Source organism: Rhinatrema bivittatum, chromosome 15, assembly GCF_901001135.1.
Source record: "Rhinatrema bivittatum chromosome 15, aRhiBiv1.1, whole genome shotgun sequence".
NCBI lineage: Eukaryota > Metazoa > Chordata > Amphibia > Gymnophiona > Rhinatrematidae > Rhinatrema > Rhinatrema bivittatum.
In genome coordinates this window covers 10,166,622-10,179,068 of record NC_042629.1, presented here as the reverse complement: position 1 = coordinate 10,179,068, position 12,447 = coordinate 10,166,622, and the positions used below count along the sequence as shown (strand labels likewise).

Genomic DNA, 12,447 nt, shown 5'->3' with positions numbered 1-12,447 from the left:
AATACAGAAATACTATTTACCGCTTAAAAATCATTGGAATAACCAATTCAAATCAATTCAAACTCTCAATTTTATTTATATTTCTCATTAAAAAATAAATTATTAGTTTTATATACGATTAATATATATTATTTCCTTATAAGATTAAAATTTCATGAACTATTAAAATACAGTCACAAATAAGAATTGTTTTATTACTCTATATATATTTATCACTTTACTTATATATTTCTTTTAATTAACCCAAGTATGAAATTACTATTAAATGTGAGAGTTCCTCAGAGTTCATCAATGCAACAGTCACTTATCTGTTTTTCTTCCTTCTTTTCTTTTATCTTTATTGCTGCTTTTTCGTTGCTGGCCAGTTCTTCTTTCTTTTCTTTTATCTTGAAATCTTCCTCCTAAACTTAATCTTAAACAACTTAAAAGGAAGCAAAACTAACTCCCTTCACTGTTCCAGGATCTTCTGCATACTACAACAAGTAAGTCACTTGTTGTTTTATTTCAACTTTATATTCTAACTAATAATAAAAAAAAATATATAGTTCATAACCCTAGCACTACTGTTTCAGAACAGACAATATATATCATACTTTACACTTACTATCACACCTTTATCACACCTTTACACTTACTATCAATCATACATTCACTATAACTGCACTGTAACTGCACTTATCCACATTAGTTAGGCCTTGATTTGAGAGGACTGGCTTAACAGGTCCTTCTCCATCAATGATCAGGCACCAACTGCTCTGATTCTGTAACTCTCTTTTTCCTTTCTGTCTGCTTGGTCTCAATACTTGATGACATCATAGCGCCAAATAGTCCTCAGAGCTGATTATTTTTGTCTTTATACTATGCTTATTCTTTCTCTTTTTATTTTTCCCTGCAGTATCTGACTTCAGTTGATTTTTATGTAATCTGAATGTCTTAAGTCTCTGTGAAATTTAAATTCCTACACTATGCTTTGTCTAACTCAGTGGTCCCCAACCTTTTTTGCACCAGGGACTGGCTTCAAGCAAGACCATTTTTCCATGGACCAGCAAGGCGGGGTAGGGGTGGGGCAGGGTTATGGAGGGGGTTGGATTTTAGTGCATACTTATCATTTAATTATGACATTTATAATGTGAATGTGACTCAACTCACCATAGGTTCTCACATGCATGACACACTGACCCATGATCGTCACTGGGCTAGATGTAAAAGTATAGTTTGTATCCACGGGAACCCTCCTGACCCACAATAATGGATGTAAAGCAGAATTATGACATTCCCCATACAACTCACCCTACAAAAAAGATATTCTGGTTTCTGTGTCATCTTAGTAACAGCAACTCAAACTCCTTCTACTTCCAGGCACAATAGCCCTACTTATGAAAAGACAGCAGTTTACCACCAATGCATGTCCTCTTGAGAAAACACAACAAATAAGACTGATACAAATGCTTACATGCTAGTAAAATATCTTATTTCGGTAACTGACACAGAACCGACCTAACATACTCCCAGGATCTGTAGTAATGCACATAAACTAATCCGCACACAGTTACACCTGTATTATGGAATACACTCAAACAGGAGCAACCCTATCTATGAAAAGGCAACACTACAAATATTAAATCAGGTCCTAAAAACCAATACACTTCTTATTAGGAAAACAGAACTAGCAAGCAGCTATAGATCCCCACAGAGAAATAACTGTAATTTTAATTTCAAGCACTTTTATTATTTTATCTTTAAACAATTTTATTGGGTTTTCCAAAACAAACAACAATTGTAGGGGAGGGTGGTTTCAGATCCCTCCCCTACCACAATGTCGAACAAGTCCCACCCCCCTCCCCCCACAGTGTATGAGTCACATCAATGAGTTGATAGAGGAGAATGGCCAGTTCGACCAAATAGCAAGGGTCGCCCAGTCCGTTAAGTCGTGTGGCCCTTTAATCGTTCAGCACAAGACTCTGCGCCCGGTGGGATAGTTGTTGAAGATACGGATTCCAGATATTGAGGAAGAGTCGTCGTCGCTGAGGAGAGCCGCGTGCCGCCATGCTTTCCATCCTCATCAAGGAGTGCATTTGGTTTCTCCAAACCCAAAAAGACGGGGCATCCGGGGAACGCCAAACCAGTAATATGGTTTTCTTCCCCACCAGGCTCGCCTTCTGTAACAACAGGCGTGAACCAGGATCTCGGACTCGGATCGGGGATATGAAACCAAATAAGAACCATAGGGGAGAGACAGGTAGCACTATGTCGAGTATGTCTTCCATATAGGCAATCACCTTACGCCAAAATCTATACACTGTGGGACACGTCCAAAAAACGTGGGAAAGAGTGCCCACAGTACCCTGACACCGGGTGCACATTGGCGATGAGGCAATAGTCAATTGAAAAGCCACCTGAGGAGACACATATGCCCGACTCAAAAATTTAAGTTGCATCTCCCGAAAATACAAGTTGGTCGAGATCCTAGTTATACGCCTAAAACACGTACGTAAAATAAGAACTGTTAAGCAAAAATCCCCATCTCTATTCCATCGAGCCACAAGGCAAGAATGGACATCCACCTCCGTCAGACGTTGCAATGTCTTGTGATAACTGGAAAGGGAGGGGGTGCGAGCACTGGCAAAGTGGAATATGCTGTCCAACGCTTGAAACTGGGTTATACTCTTAGAGGCCTCCGGCAAAGTTTGCATGTAGTGGCGCACTTGCAGGTATGGGAAAACCTGATTACCCCCTAAATGGTAAAGAGTCCGAAAATCAGAGAATGGCATAAAGGTCCCCTCCTGAGTCCACAAGTGGCCCACGCGAGTGACACCCTTGGCCTCCCATCCCTGAAACATGACAGATTGGGAACCCGACAGAAATTCATCATTCCCTCGGAGTGGAAGCAGATAGGCGCAGATCGAAGGGATCTGCAGTAGTTTCGTGAGGCGCGCCCAAGTCTGTCGCAGGGGTTTAATAAGAGCTGTTTGAGTGAGAAACGAAGGAAGGTGGCTGGAGCCTGCCTGCACCACATAAGAGGGGGTCCTAGGAAACATGAGAGCTTGGTCTACTGATATTGGCGCATAGTGTGAGGTATCCAAGAGCCAATTACGTAAGAGCCGCATATTACAAGCCAGATTATAGCGAGCCAGGTCCGGGACTCCCAGGCCCCCCGCCCTCCAGTCGTTCTGCAACCATTTTAAGGGAATACGAGCTCTTCCGCCTTTCCACAAAAACCTGCGCAATGCGCTGTTCAGGGCAGCAAGGTCCCTCCGTTTGAGCAATAAGGGGAGGTTTTGCAAAAGATATAGCCATTTCGGGAGCAAAATCATCTTAAAGAGCGCAACCCGCCCCGCCACCAAAAGCGGCAAGGACCTCCAACGGGCCAGGGTCTCCCGAGTCTGACGCAATAAGCGGGGAATATTGGCCTGATATACTTCTTCCGGGTTTGCAGGAACATAAACCCCCAAATATCGAAGGCTGTCACCCGCCCACTGTAAGGGGAACGGGGTTGGCCAGGAGTCCCGCAAGTCCGGTGGATGGGCCAGCACCGAAGACTTGGATTCGTTCAATTTCAGCCCGGAAAATGCCCCAAAGGACCCAATTAAGCGGAGGAGTGGGGGTAATGAAGAATGGGGTTTGGTGATAAAAACTAGCAAGTCATCCGCAAAGGCAACATACTTAAAGATGTCTGGGTCCATACGAACGCCCCGAATCTCCCGAGTGTCATTTATGGCGTGCAATAGGGGCTCTAACTGTAGTAAAAACAACAGGGGGGAGAGAGGACAGCCCTGTCGGGTACCGCGTTCTACGGGGAAGGAATCAGACAGGGCTCCGTTAGCAACGATGCGCGCCATTGGTGCGGAATAAAGAAGCTGAAGAGCCTGGAGAAAGAAGCCCTCAAAACCCATTCGGCCTAACACTAAGAAAAGGTACCCCCACTCCACCCTATCAAACGCCTTCTCCGCGTCAAAACTGATGGCCAAGTAAGATTGAGACATCTGGCGGCTCATAGTCATGGCCATCAGAATTTTTCGGATATTGGCGAGCGCATAGCGCTGGCGGATGAAACCTGCCTGGTTGGCCCCAATCAGTGTTGGCAACTGAGACGCCAGCCTATCCGCCAGTATTTTGGCCAGCAGCTTATGGTCATAATTAAGGAGAGAAATAGGGCGGTATGATTCTGGCAGGAGAGGGTCCCACCAGCCTTGGGGATTAAAATAATGTGTGCCAAATTAGAATGATCGGGGAAGGACCCCTGGGTCACCAACGCCGAAAACATAGAGGCCAAGGGTTGCGTCACCTGGTCCACCAATGCCTTAAAAAATTCCGCGGCAAAACCATCGGGTCCTGGGGCTTTATGGTTCTTAGAGTGGTGAATGGCAAGGCGCACCTCCGTTTCTGAAATAGGAGCATTTAGCTGTTCCCTCTGGGCTTGCGTCAAACAGGGGAGGGACAAGGACTCGCAAAACCTCTGGCAGCTCTCTGGGTCCCACCCGCCGGAAGCATATAGAGAAGAGTAGTACTCCCGGAAACTTTTAAGAATAGATGGCGTGTCCTTAACCACTGTCGTGTGAGACCTACGCACCGCCGGAATAAACCTACTGGACTGGGAAGATTTAATTAGGTTGGACAGCATCTTCCCCGCCCTGTTGCTGTGTAGATACAGTTTGAACTTGTAATAAAGATAACTTTTTTTCGCCCTTTGATGTATGAGGGAGTTAAGAGCGTGTTGATGAGACATGTAAGAGGCTCGTGCTTCCTGCGTACGTAACCGAGATAAGCGACCTCGGGCTTGGGTCACCTGGGAGCTTAGCAAGAGGATCCTGCGGTCCAAGGTTTTCCGCCGGTGGGAAACGTAGGAAATTATTTCGCCCCGCAGGACCGCTTTAGCAGTGTTCCAAAATAAAAGCGGTTGTGAAACATGATTTTGGTTGTTTGTCACATATTCTTTCCATTTCACCGCAAGAAATTCTTTAAATTTTTCATCTTGGACCAAGAAATATGGGTAACGCCAGATTTTAGGGGCAAAAGAGGAGGGGGACAACCCCATGTCCAACCACACCGGAGCGTGGTCGGAGATGACAATGTTGTCGATACCCGCATCCAAAACCTGGGAAAAAGCATGGGCACTCACAAGAAAGTAATCAATCCGTGAAAAGGAAGCATGAGCTCTAGAGAGATGGGTGAAGTCACACTCCGTGGGGTGCAACGTCCTCCACACATCCAATAAGTGGAGTTGTGTTTCCAACATATTCGGGCCCTTGCCCCTGCCCGCCTCCCAGGCGCGGCTGTGGGAGGCATCCAAGTGTTGGTCCCTGATAGTGTTAAAGTCACCCCCCACAATTAAGATCTCCGACAGGTAGGGCAACAAGTGGGAATACAAGCTCTGATAAAAACGAGGGTTATAGACATTAGGGGCATACACATTGCAGAACACTACTATTTGATTAAACAATGTGGTAACCAAAATTAAATATCTCCCCTGTGGGTCCTTGATTTCCCTGCTTACAGTGATAGGAAGTTGTTTGCGGAGCAAGATTGCCACCCCCGCCGACTTTGAATTTGCCGACGCATACCGCACTTCCCCCACCCAGGTGCGCCTAAGCTTCTCGTGTTCCTTATCAGTAAGGTGTGTCTCCTGCAAGAACACCACCGCTGGCAATTGCTTATTCAAGAAAGAAAGCACTTTAGCGCGCTTAATTGGAGAATTGAGGCCACATACATTCCACGACACGAGCCGTGTGGTATTACTCATAGCTTAGGGTGAAGTAGGATTTAATGCCACAAAGGAAACTGATGTTGGCAGTGGCGACCCTCCCAGCCGAGGCCCCCACTACCCACCCCTTATCCCAAACCAAGCGAACCCTACTTAAGCGTGCTACTGTTAGCCTGACCCATCCATCCATCCACTGCTGTCTCATACAATCACTCACCCTCCCTCCCACCGTCCCCCAACTCCCTACCCACCCCCCCTCCCCCCCTTCCCCTGAAACTTAGTAACTATCCCTCCCCCCAATCTCCCCTCCCCCATCTCGGTCAACTGACTAGGTCCTCCACCTAAGGAGGCCATGGGGATCCAGTATTGATGTGTCAAGGACCCCACTCTAAGATTATGCAGAACAGTTGCGTTAGTAAAACAAAACAACCTACAACGTGGTTCGTCCCAATTCGGGAAAGACAAGAAATGAACAGTGCGGACCAACAAAGGTAGGGTTCATCTTCGCAGTTAGTCCCACGCAAGGAGTCAGTTTGTGCGGTTTCGGAGCAAACCGTAGCAAAGACCTGGGAAAAAGAGAAAAAAAGAAACAAAAGCAGAAGCCTGGTCTGTGGTTGCACAGCCATCCGGAGCGATGCCCCGCATCTTCGGTGCTGTCGGTGTCACGCCAGGTATCTGCTGAGAGAGCAACTAGGTCCCAAAAACAGTCCCAGAGAGGTATGCACCACCGTAACAAACCCAAAAGTGGCAGCCAGGGCCCAACACTAGGAGCAGGCCCTCTCCCAGCTGCCTGGGCGGGAAAGACAAATGAAGTTCAACCGCTGTTCACAAGGCCCAAAGGGGCGCAAAAAAAAAAAAAAAAACCCCACCACAGCGCGTGCGAGAGCACTCACTTGTCCATCTTGTCCATAAAGGCTTGCGCCTGCTCCGGAGACTCGAAGACATGCGGTTTGTCCCCCTGCCATATCCGCAGGCGAGCCGGAAACACCAGGGAGAATTTTATACCCTTATTGTGTAGCGTGGTGCAGAGGGGGGTAAAGCTGCGTCGGGCGCTCGAAACGGCAGCAGAGAAGTCCTGAAACACCCGTATGGGCTTACCCTGATACTGCAAGTCCGATTTGGTCCGAGTAGCCCGCCAAATTTCTGCCTTGTGCGCCGAATTAAGGATCTTGGCGATCACAAGTCTGGGACGCCCTGAGCCCGCGTTCCGTGTCCCAAGCCGGTGGGCCCGTTCAACAACGAGCTTTCCCTGTAGGTGGGGGAGGGCCAACTCCTCCGGGAGCCAATCTGACAGTAATCGGCAGAGAGACTGATCTGCAACATCCTCGGGGAACCCCAGGAATCTCAGGTTATCCCGCCGGGCACGATTTTCAAGCTCGTCCACTTTACTCTGCAAGGCTTGAATGCTTTTGTCCCGGGCAGCCATGCTTGCCGAACACGCGGCCGCACCATCTTCCAGCCCCGAGATGCGCGCCTCCGCCTGCTCAAGCCGGGGTTGTAGGGTAGAAAGGTGCTCCCTCACCTCCCCTAATTGCTCGGTAATATGCGCTAACTTCTCGTCCAGCGCCTCATGGATCACTGCTTTGATATCCGCGAGCGTGGCTGCTGTTGGGGAAGCAGGGGCCTCAGTCTCTCCGGCAGACGCCATTTTGGAATCGGGAGCTCTGGTTTTTTCCTTTTCCCTTTTGCCTCCCTTCACGGACATCACCAAGCTCGATCTTTGCAGCGATCGGGTGCCCAACATATGCGGTTTCTCTGGCTGGGTCACGAACCAAATGGAGCCGGTTAGACGCGGTGAAATTTAGCGCGGTGGGTAGAGTGGGTCCCGGAGCTTGCGAGAACACGTCTCACCTGCTCAGCACATCACGTGACCCCCCAGAGAAATAACTGTAAAACTATACTAATAAGCAGAATAAATGTTTCAAAACAGCTATGAACAGAATAACATCCAACAATTAAAAACTCATAAAAACTATTAAACATTCTCCAAACACCAATAAAATATTTCAAAAAAGCATACATCACATAATTAAAATGGCAGTCAATCAAGAAAAATAAACTTAAAAAGCCACCTTTACTTACCCCCTCCAGCAGCTCTCCTACTCCCCTTCCATGCAGGCCGTGGCACACACCAGAAGCAGCAGTAGAAGCTAAGCTCTATACTCATGGTCCTCTTCCTTAGTGCCCATGTCTCTCTCTCTCACACACACACCATACCAGTCATGCCCCCATGACCAGTTTCTGTCTCTCATACACCAATCATCTCCCAAACAGTCTTTGGCACACACACACCAGTCACCTTCCTGAACAGTTTCTCTCCTGCCATACACACACACAGGCTTCCCACTCCCGTGTTCTACTTACATATATGGGCTTCTCGCTCTCATAATCACTTTCTCTGTTTCACACACACACTCACCAGTCTCTCACTCCCATGCTTGTTCTCTCCACATGCACAGGCTTCTCATTTCCATAATCACTTTCTTTCTCTCTCTCACACACACCAGTCACCTAATCTCTCTCATGCATACACACACACAGGCTTCCCATTCCCATGTTCTCTTTCAGATATACAGGCTTCTCACTCCCATGCTGTGTCTCACACACACCCAGGTTTTTCACTCCCATGCTCACTCTTCACATGCACAAGCTTCTCATTCCCATAATCACTTTCTTTCTCTCTCACACACATACACACAAATACACACCAGTCACCTGATCTCTCTCATGCATACACACACAGGCTTCCCACTCCCATGTTCTCTTTCAGATATACAGGCTTCTCCCTCCCATGCTGTGTCTCACACGCACCCAGGTTTCTCACTCCCATGCTCACTCTCTTCACATGCACAGGCTTCTCATTCCCATAATCACTTTTTCTGTTACACACACACACCAGACTCTCTCTCATTTCCATGCTCGCTCTCCACGTGCACAGGCTTCTCATTCCCTGAATCACATTCTTTCTCTCACATTCACACACACCAGTCTCTTTCTCTCACACACACCGTCACCTTACCAACCAGTCTCTCTCTCTCATGCATGCACATACAAACAGGCTTCTCACTCCCATGCTCTCTCACATAATCAGGCTTCTCACTCCCATGCTTTCTTTCACACACACCCCCCCCCCCCGACAACACCAGGCTTCTTACGCCCATGCTTTCTCACATACCCAGATTTCTTACTTCCATGCTTTTTCTCTCTCACACACACACACATCAGTCACCTCCCTGAGCAATCACTTTCATTGTCTCTTACCTATACAAACACACACATCAGTTCTCTGACCAGTTTCTCTCAATCACACAGGCTGGCTGGCTGGCTGCTTCTCTCTCTTTCACTTACTTCCTCTCCCCCCCCAGCACAAATAGTAGCTGCAGCAGCCTCCTCCTCCAGCCCCCGCAGGCCAAGAAAGAAGAATCCCATCGGCCGTGGGAGGCTCATGCTGCTGTCTCCTTTCCCGATTATCGTCTGCTTCAATTGCTCGGGGGCTGCTGCTGCTGCCGCCGCTGCTACTTTTCCACGCGGCACGGCCTTTCTCCTTCCCGCGCACCGCACTGTGTATCACTTCCTGTTCCGGGGGGGGGGGGGGGGGTGCAGGCGCGGGAAGAAGAAAAGGCCAAACGAGGGTGCCACAGCTTCTTCTAGCACTGCTGCCGTTCCCACTGGGCTTGAACGTGCTGATAGCCCGGTGGCAACGGCAACAGGGAAGGAAGAGCAACGGGAGAGACTGGGAGCACGCGACACACCAGCCGGTGCTTGGCGGCGCTGTGGACCGGCAAAAAACCCCCAACAGCCCGGTCCTGGTGGTTGGGGACCCCTGGTCTAACTTCTGTACACTTTTGCCAGCCTACTCACTGGTAACCAGGGAAACCAGTGATGCGTCTCCTAGGATACGCTATCTCTGCCTAACCTGATCATCCAGTGCGCATGCAACCTTGATGATGATGCAGTGGGTGATTCCAATCAACTTTCTTATGTTATAAAATAGTGTAGTTTAATGAGGAACCTAAAATTCCTTCCTGAGAAGTTTCATTGTATTTAATTATAGAGGTATCCTTTTTTTATCCTGAATATTATTTCCTGTTTGTGCTTATTAGCTTCTATTTTCCTCACTTTTACTTAGACTTGCTAACCTTCCCCCCCCCCACAGTACTTGCAATTCTTGTCTGAGTGATGACGTCACTGAAGTTCCTGCACCCTCCTTTCTAACCTGCTTTCCCCTATCCAGCAGCTCCACGCCAGCCTCCAGAACAAACTAAGAGATAAAAATACCTAAATCACCCTCAGCAGTGACAGCAGCAGGAGGTCAGCAGCTTCTTCTCTTCTCCTTTCTTTTATATTCTCATCTCAAAAGGAGATCACTGTCAGCAGTGTCAGTCTTTCTTTTTTTAATTATTTAAGCAGACCATTGATAGTAGCTCAATCCTCACGGTTTCTCTCTTCATCTGTTTATTCCTCCTCTGCCTTGTTCTCTCCAGTGCTTGTTGTCACTTCCTGAAATGTTTTCCATCATTAGCTCTGACCCACCTTGGTCCGGAGGCCTTTGCATTCTGAGTGCACGTCCTGCTCATTGCCACAGACACTAATCAGTAGCTGATCACCGGTCAACACAGCGCTGCTGCTGGCTTCACGGGCCCTCTCTCTCTCCTCAGTTCCGCATGGCCTCTGCCTCTGGCAGTCCCTCATAGCAGGACTGGGTGCTGCCTTCAGTCTCTGTCCTGCTACTGTCACTGCCTCTGGCACAACTCTGGCCACCAGAACATCTGAACCTTCTGGACTCCACTTGTGCAACTACAGGACAGGTAAGTCTTCTATTATTTTATTTTATTTATTGTACTCTGTATATCCCTTTACACCAGCTCAACACAAATCCCAGCAGCCCCAGCAAAACATTAAAAAAAAAAAAAAACCACAGTGAGCCATGAGTGTGACTGATCAGCCTGTATTTAAATGTCCAATTATTCTTCTCCCAAGCCCAGCTCATCCCCAGCAGTCTCCCTTCCAGCCTATGCAGGCTCTCCCCACCACTCTCTCTCAAACCTTCCCTTTTCTCTCACATTCTCCTAAGCTATTCTTCCTCCTCTCCCCGCCTTATCTTCCTCACTCACTCTACACTTTTTAAATTCTCTTCCTCCTGTATTAGCTACTTTGACTTTTATATTTGGGACTCCTTAACTCTCCATGTCATGTTATACAAAATAATTCATCTGCTTTCATTGTTCCTACAATCTGATTTACTAAGGTGTTTTTCCCCATTCTGGGTCTATGGAAAAAAAAAACAAGCTTAGTAAATGAAGTCCTAAGTTTTAGCACAAGGAGATGAGTGACTTGTTCACCCAGTAAGAAGTGGAGGGGAATCAGATTTATACCTCTGTGAACTGCCAACCAGCCTCGTTGGTTTATCACAAAGCTTGGTGGGAGAGACGGGATTTATGACTGGGGCCTCATGTGCTCATTTATCCAGTACAGGTGCTCAAGTTTCTGTGGCTGGCAACTGAAACATAACTTTTATGAACATGATCAACTGGTCTTTTCCTATCATCATCTACTATGTCCCCATGTTCTATCATCTGCCATTAAACAAAGAAAGGTGGAAGTACAGAGAAGCCTAACCAATAGAGCAAAGTGCTGCACTGATTGCTAAGCAAAGCACCTTCATTTTCTAACAGAGCATTTGCGCCATTAGCCTCATTTTCCAGAGAGAGTGCTTCTGAGAAACAATTACAAATCCATTACATGTTGTGTGGAGCTAAAAAAAAAACAAAACAGTTTTGTTTCAATCCTATCTAGCTGCAGCCGTAGAAAAATAGAAACTCATCATAAAAAAGCACAGACTTCCAAAGACATGGGATCTGGCCCCAGTTCAAATTAAATAAAAAAGAATTTATTTTCTTTCTAATCCGGTCCATGTTCTTTTTCCTAGCATGGAAAATAATCTCCGATTTGATCATTATCAGCCAAATTAAATGAATGGAGCTGAATGTGCTTCTTGTGCCCTGCAGGGGGCGCTTTTAGTCCAGGAAAAGCTTAGGAGCTTTACTATTTCCTTTCACAGAGCTTTGTGTATAATTCTCCATGTCCACCATGCGTGTGACAGGCAAGGACTGAGCACCTCAGCCACTGATTCTCCTGTAAGCAGCTCCTTTTAGACCTATTGACATAGGTATTATATGTAAATATCAACAACATGACAGTGTCTGAAGTGTGCAGAAACAAACCTACCTTTTGCAGGAAAATCCTTCTGCTGTCTGGGATTGTTACCTCATGGGGATGCTGGTCCTTCTGAGGTGGCCCGAGATTTCTGCTGTTGGGGATCTGAAAACCTGGAGTTTGAACAAGAAACTCTGGCTTAATATTGGGGGCAGCGATTCTGAAATAAACAGACATCCCTCAAGATTTATCAGTGTGAAAAATGCAAAAGTTGAGTGTTTGCAGCTCTGGCAGCAATAGTACGTGTCAAGGTATGCAAACATCTCACTTCCACAAAGTTTGTAGGTTTGTGACTTTCTTTTACTGTCACAACCAGTTCTGAGAAATCCTTTGTGTCTCCCTTTGGGTTTTCTGCTTCTTGTGCACAAAACAGGAGACAGGCCGGGGGTAAATACAAGCTGGAGAAAAGCTGTTTTCTTTGAAATTCTGTTCCACCACCATTGCTTCATTACAGTGACAAATAGAAGCACTTTAGATAAAATAAATGCTCACCTTTTACAGCTATTTGTTACATCTGGGCAATATATTAT

At 46.9% G+C, this 12,447-nt stretch overlaps 1 long non-coding RNA gene across 1 annotated transcript in view; it reads right to left on the bottom strand.

Moving 5' to 3' along the window:
• The window catches only part of LOC115077127, a 177,012-nt gene extending 164,980 nt beyond the window's left edge, over positions 1 to 12,032 (bottom strand). The window contains exon 1 of the long non-coding RNA XR_003852956.1: positions 11,930 to 12,032. This is a non-coding gene — a long non-coding RNA (uncharacterized LOC115077127). The remainder of the gene's footprint in view (positions 1 to 11,929) is intronic.
• Positions 12,033 to 12,447: the final 415 nt, after the last annotated feature.